Source organism: Hipposideros armiger, unplaced genomic scaffold, assembly GCF_001890085.2.
Source record: "Hipposideros armiger isolate ML-2016 unplaced genomic scaffold, ASM189008v1 scaffold_25, whole genome shotgun sequence".
Lineage (NCBI taxonomy): Eukaryota > Metazoa > Chordata > Mammalia > Chiroptera > Hipposideridae > Hipposideros > Hipposideros armiger.
This window is the reverse complement of record NW_017731375.1, coordinates 4,183,809-4,189,872: the sequence shown is the minus strand read 5'-3', so window position 1 is coordinate 4,189,872 and position 6,064 is coordinate 4,183,809. Positions and strand designations below refer to the sequence as shown.

Below are 6,064 nucleotides of genomic sequence, written 5' to 3'. Positions count from 1 at the left end.
GGCGCTGTCCTGTGCGCCTGGAGAGGAAGGGTAGGGAAGGTGCTGACATTCTTGGCCTTGTATGTGCCAGCCACCGTGTTCCATGTTTTACAGACCTCATTTGCATTTGATTTTCACATTACAGGGGTGTGGTTAAGGCCAGACTCTGTGGGGTTTAAATCCTACTCCAGCACTTGTGTAGCCATAGAGGTGCTAGGAAGTGCTCTAATCATTCAGGGTCCAAATGTCATCTATCATATGGAGATAATAACTGCCTTCTCGTGTTCTTTTGAGGGTTAAGTGAGGTGATGCATCACAGGGACCTGGCAGATGATGAGCCCAATAAATGCGAGCTATTGTCATTCCTATAAATTTTTACAGATGAGTAAAGAGCACAGATGTGCTGAGAGCTGCTCACTGGTTTCTTGCCAACTGGAGACGCTGGGATTCAAGCCATCTTTGCTGGATTCCAAGAGGAATCTCTGTCACTGCAACCTCTGGGACTGACAAAAGACTTTCCTGGGTGCCCTCAGGACATGCCTTAGACTTGATGATGAGCTCAGACCTTCTGGCATCAGGCTCTATAATCCAGCCTTTGTCTTCTGTCAGCCTCCCTTGTAACACATACCAGGCTCTTGAACCAGTCTCTCAACCCACAGCACATTGTTTTTTTTGTTTTGTTTTTACCCAATTACTTTCAGTTCAACACTAGAATTTGTTGTCTGAGGCAGTGAGATGAGGAGGGGTGCAAAAGAACTGAATTTCAGTCCTAAGGATAGCCAGCTATGTAACCTTGGATAAGAGTACCTTCCTTTTTCTGAACTCAGTTTCTTCATCCTTTTCCTGATGAGAGGATGGGCTAGATCAGTGTTTTCTAATTTCACTCACTGTAGGGCCACTGTTCTGCCTGTTTGACCTGACTGTGTACCACTTCTTTTATTATTACCTTAATGTTTTAAATTTACTTCCCTTAAAAATTTAAATCTACTTAAAAATTTTTGTTACCAATGTAAATGGAACAAAATATAGAGAGAAGGTAATAGGAAAAATAAAAACAATGGAAATAAAACAATATTCCTAGTCATCTAGTTATTCTTGCCTCCTGATGGATTTGATCCTGAAGCCTGATCTTCTTTGCTAAAATAGGTTCGCATTACGTGTTAAAGATAGTCCAGCACAAACCGAGACTTTCTTCTTGATGAAATCGGGAGTGCAAGAGTTGGAAGGGGAGTAACTCTCACTGTGTCATGTGTTTTTTAGTGCCTGTGTACCATGTAAAAACATCTCTCATATCCCTAGTGGGAGATGTCCCACACTTTGCAGAACCTAGGATCAGCTGCTGTCTAATATCCTGTCCCTTTCTAAGACTCCTTCATTCTCAATGTGCCATGAATGCCGTTCAAAACTCCCCTCAATCCTGGAGGGAGTCTTCCTGAATTCACCCTACCCAACTCTGCAGTTTCATACCAGTCTCAGCCAGCGCTTACCTCACTCAACATTTTGACTCTGGGTACTTCCTAGTGTCAGAGTCTTGCATTTTCGTATTTCTGATATGTGCACAGAGCATTTTTTAAAAATCTAATTCTCAGAGTGCTGAGTAAGGGGGCAAAAAGTGCCACAGAGGTCAGGGAACAAACATCCTTTGAGCACATACTGTGTACCGTGCCTTATGTTAGAAGCTTTCACCTTCTGAGATCTTTCTGAGGTATCTGTTATCACTCCAGTTATATGGAAAATGGAGCTTAAGCTTAAAGAGCTTAGGGCCTGCTTAGGGGGCGGGAGAACCACAATCAGACCCTGTCGTGCCATCCCAGAGCCTCTGTTCTATTCTCTGTGCCAGGTTATCTCCCAGACCAGGACACAATCGCTTGAGACAACAAACAAGTTCATCAAGGCTCCTTAATGTTTTGGGCTTCCTGGATCACTGAACATGAACACACGGGGGACTGATGTACACACAAGCGTACACAGAGTGACCAACATAGGATAAGAAACATTTCTTTTCTGGATTAGGGACATTAACAAAACAATTAACTGCCACCACTGTTTTATAAATGCAGGGATAATTTAATGTTAAAAAAGGAGGGAAGAAAGAAAAAGAAGGAAGGTCACAATAATTTCAGAATAAGACCAACTTAATGAAACTCTTACAAGATATGTCTTTTTTTCTCCCCTTATTTTGATGCTGACGAGTGAAAGCTTCGCTTCAGACTTGCAGGATTACAGATGTGTTGTTGGAAACTTCAGGAGAGAATAAGGTGTTTTAAGAGAAGTACGGTAAAAACAGTAGGTGGGTTGAGATAGCATTAAGACTGAGAAACCTGAAAAGAGGCGATGGTGGGGGCCAGGACTGAATAGGAACTGGTGTCCCCAGATCCCCATCTTCCTGTACACGCACCCCATTCTCAGGTCCAGCAAGTGTCTGCAGGGCCTGCTTTGGCCCAATTACCTGCCTTTTAGGACTTTTGATAGACTCTAAAAACCTTTCATCCATCCAGAGTGCTGATTACTTCTTAGGAGTAGATCGAAACTGTAATTTGGAGATCACCATTCAAGCTTTTTATTTTTTAAAGAACCAACTATGTGTTTATTTTAAATAAATGGCATAAGTGGAGGAAAAAAGAGATCTGAACTCAGAAAAACACATTATAATAATATATTTTCTTTCATAAAAATGTCTTGCAGTGATGATGACTACTTATCATGGTGTTTTTCCTCAAGTAATTATAGGTCCTTTTTTTCCCCCAAGAAAATAAAACTTTAAAAGCATGATCTGCCACTTAAGACTTGAGACTGTTATAGATGAGGCCCTAAAAAAAACCTACCTCCCTTAATAAGTTTGCAAATACAACACTTTACCAGAGCCCAACACAGGGAACAATGGTTGAGTCCAATGTTCATCAAACAAAGGAGATTAAAAAACTGGTAAATTCTCCCGTAAAGAGAAAAGCTGCTACAGAACAAGAAGGTGACTCAGCGTTTTATGGAGCCGCTGTGAGTGCCTCCGTTAGATTTATTACAAATTCTTGACATAAAGTCTTCACTTTCAGGAAACAAATTGAATCAATTATCTCACTTCTTCCACTTGCTCTCAGAACTCCCATCCCCATCCTCTTCCTGCCCCTTATCAATGAAAAGTGCTGGTCTCTGTGCCCCGGGACTGGCTTTCTACTGCAGCATCACCCCCTCCCCCACTTATGAATATTGCTTTGCACAACCCATGTACACAAATTTGGGAAGTAAGGAGCATGTGCTTGGATCATCACCTGAGAGCATGACCAGTGTTGGAAATTCAAGGGAATTCCCACGGGTCAGAGCGGTGCTTTCTCCATAGCCAATCACATGCAGGGAGCCAGAAGACACGTGACTTGTGCCACCGGGGTCTAAACTGAAAGTTGAATTCCCTGATCCTCTGTTATCTTCAAGTCCCTGACATAACATTGGACAGAGTCATTTTCTTTTTCTCTGGAAGAAACACTTGAAAACTATAGAAAGATGTCATTAATGAAAACCTACAATGCTTGGTGCATTAACCAAAAATTTTTCACTTCTAAATAAGAAAAAGCGAAAAAGAAGAAAACCCTGTCATTTGGAAGAACATGGATGGACCTTGAGGGCATCATGTTAAGTGACGTGAGTCAGAGAAAGACAAATACTGTATGGTCCCACTTATATGTGAAATCTAAAAAATATTGAACTCTTAGAAACAGAGAGTGGTGGCTGCCAGAGGCTGAGGGGTCGGGGAACTGGGTAGAAACTGGTCAAGGGCTACAAACTTCCAATGAGAAGATGAGTAAGTTCCAGAGATCTAACGTACAGCATGGAGCCTACAGTTAATACTACAGTATTGTAAATGGCTGTGAGAGTAGAGCTTTGCTATTCTCACCATAACAACAACAAAATGGTAATTATGTGAAGTCAAGGATGTGTTTACTAATCTTATTGTGGCAAACACTTCACAATATATACATGTATCCAATCATCACATTGTACACCTTAAACTTACACAATGTTATATATCAATTATATCTCAACAAAGCTTGGGAAAAAAAGCAATTACAGTTCTGTACCAACAATTCCCCCTGAAATAGGAAGCTACCTAAATAGAGTTGCCAGATAATAGATAGGGCATTCAGTTAAATTTGAATTTCAGGTAAATAATAGATAGCTTTTTTTTTTTTTACTATGTCCTGAATATGGTGGCATGGCTCATAGTTATGTTAAAAACTTGTTTGTTTATCTAAGATTTCAATTTAACTGGGAACTCTATACTTTTATTTGCTAAATCTGGCAACTCTATGCCCAAAACACTTCAACCAGGAAAACAAAGGCAAGCAACCTGAAGGCTTAGAGATTCAGTAGGTAAAGAAGCCAAGGGAATATTGAGGTTTTCCAACTTGATATCCAAAATAATAAAATACATACCCTTCCTGCACCAGAATTTAGCTCCCTCCTTCTGTCAACTCTCCTGTAATGGAAGAAAGAAGCCTGCCTTTGAGAAAGCAGATGGAAGAACGCTGACAATGTTGAGCACAGTGCTGTGTTTGACAGTTGCTTGCTGTGCCTGTTTGTCTGAAAACCGTTTGTGCTGGGGTTTTTAGAGAATACCTTCATCCAGCCAGGCATATTCATGACAGGAGTTGTGTTTATTTCCAGAGATCCACCAATCAGAGAACACCTCCTGTCCCCAACTAAAATATGTTTCTGATTCTCACATGTCAGCCCTCCATCCCCCAACGACGCTTCCCCTGTTTATGAAAGACATAGATCCTGACCAGATGCTTCTCCCTGGAGACATTGTCCCTAATTCCCAGGCTTCTCCTTCATCAGCCAGCCATGCAAGGAAAAAGTAGCATCCTTAGGAGAAAAAACATATTATGTTCATGAAGTCCATTACAATAGACTATAAGTGTGTACTCACCTTTTATAATGAAAAAATTTTTTAAAAATGTGTGTAGAAAAGCAAGTTTGGAAGAATATACAGCAGCATGTTAACAATAATTATCTCTGGGTAGTGAGATTTATGGATGATTTCATTTCTTCCCATTGATTTATGTCGCCTGGCTGTAACGTTAGTCCCAGCCCACTCCTCTATATTTTAAACGCTCCTGGACGTTTCTTGGGGGTGGGGGGCGCACATCAAGGACTTCAAAGCAGAGCTTCTCCACCTTTACAGCGCACAGCAATTATTTAGGGAGCTTGTGAAAATGCAGGTTCTGGGGCCCACTCCGCAGACTCTGACTTAGTCCATCTAAAGTGACGCTCCTTGAGCCTGCGTTTTAAATTCCTCCTCCTTTCACTTTAACCTCCGCAGACTGTGGGCCATACTTTGAGGAATGCAGTGCTGACTTACAGCTCCATCGGCTGTCTTCTGCAAGTCTCATATGTGTGCCATAGTGACAACTTATCTTGGCTACTAATGCCAGAAGTCAGTCACTAAAAAAAGTATATATATGTGTATATATATATATATATATAATAATTACTGTACATGTAATATACTGTATATATACAGAGGGTGCCAAAAAATGTATACACATTTTAAAAAAGGAAACAACTATTAAGAGTGTAATACTCAATATATACCGATAACAAAAGATAAATGAATACAAGTCACGTTTGATTTCTGCAATTACAAGAGGTGCTCAAAGTGGTTCCCATCAGCATCCAGACACTTCTGATTACAGCAAACTACTACTTGAGCAACGATGACCAAATTGTCCACTTGTATACATTTTTTTGGCACCCCAGTGTGTGTGTGTGTATAATTTTCAGACATAACTCAGGTCCACTTCATTTCCATTTATGAGAGGAAAGTGTTTGGGGTGAGCCTCTCCACCCCTCAGCACAGCAGCAAACTGACTCACAATGTCTGCTTGATTCTTGGGGGTGGGAGGAAGGCAGTAGACTTTCCAGCTTCGAGTTCTTTCTAATGTAGGTCTTTATTTCTTTTGTTTCCCAGGCTTTTTGGTTTTTGCACATAGTAGGTGCTCAACAAACCTTTATTCAGTGACGGAATAGATGTGCTGGCTGTTACAGTGACACCCTCCAGGGTCCGAGAAAGCCAGGTGTGCACTAGAACCTG

The 6,064-nt window shown here is 41.0% G+C and overlaps 1 long non-coding RNA gene across 1 annotated transcript in view; it reads right to left on the bottom strand.

The window, feature by feature from the left end:
* LOC109379416 (uncharacterized) overlaps positions 1 to 4,534 on the bottom strand; it is a 16,437-nt gene extending 11,903 nt beyond the window's left edge. Inside the window, exon 1 of the long non-coding RNA XR_002123200.1 lies at positions 4,405 to 4,534. This is a non-coding gene — a long non-coding RNA (uncharacterized LOC109379416). The remainder of the gene's footprint in view (positions 1 to 4,404) is intronic.
* Between the last annotated feature and the right edge of the window lie 1,530 nt (positions 4,535 to 6,064).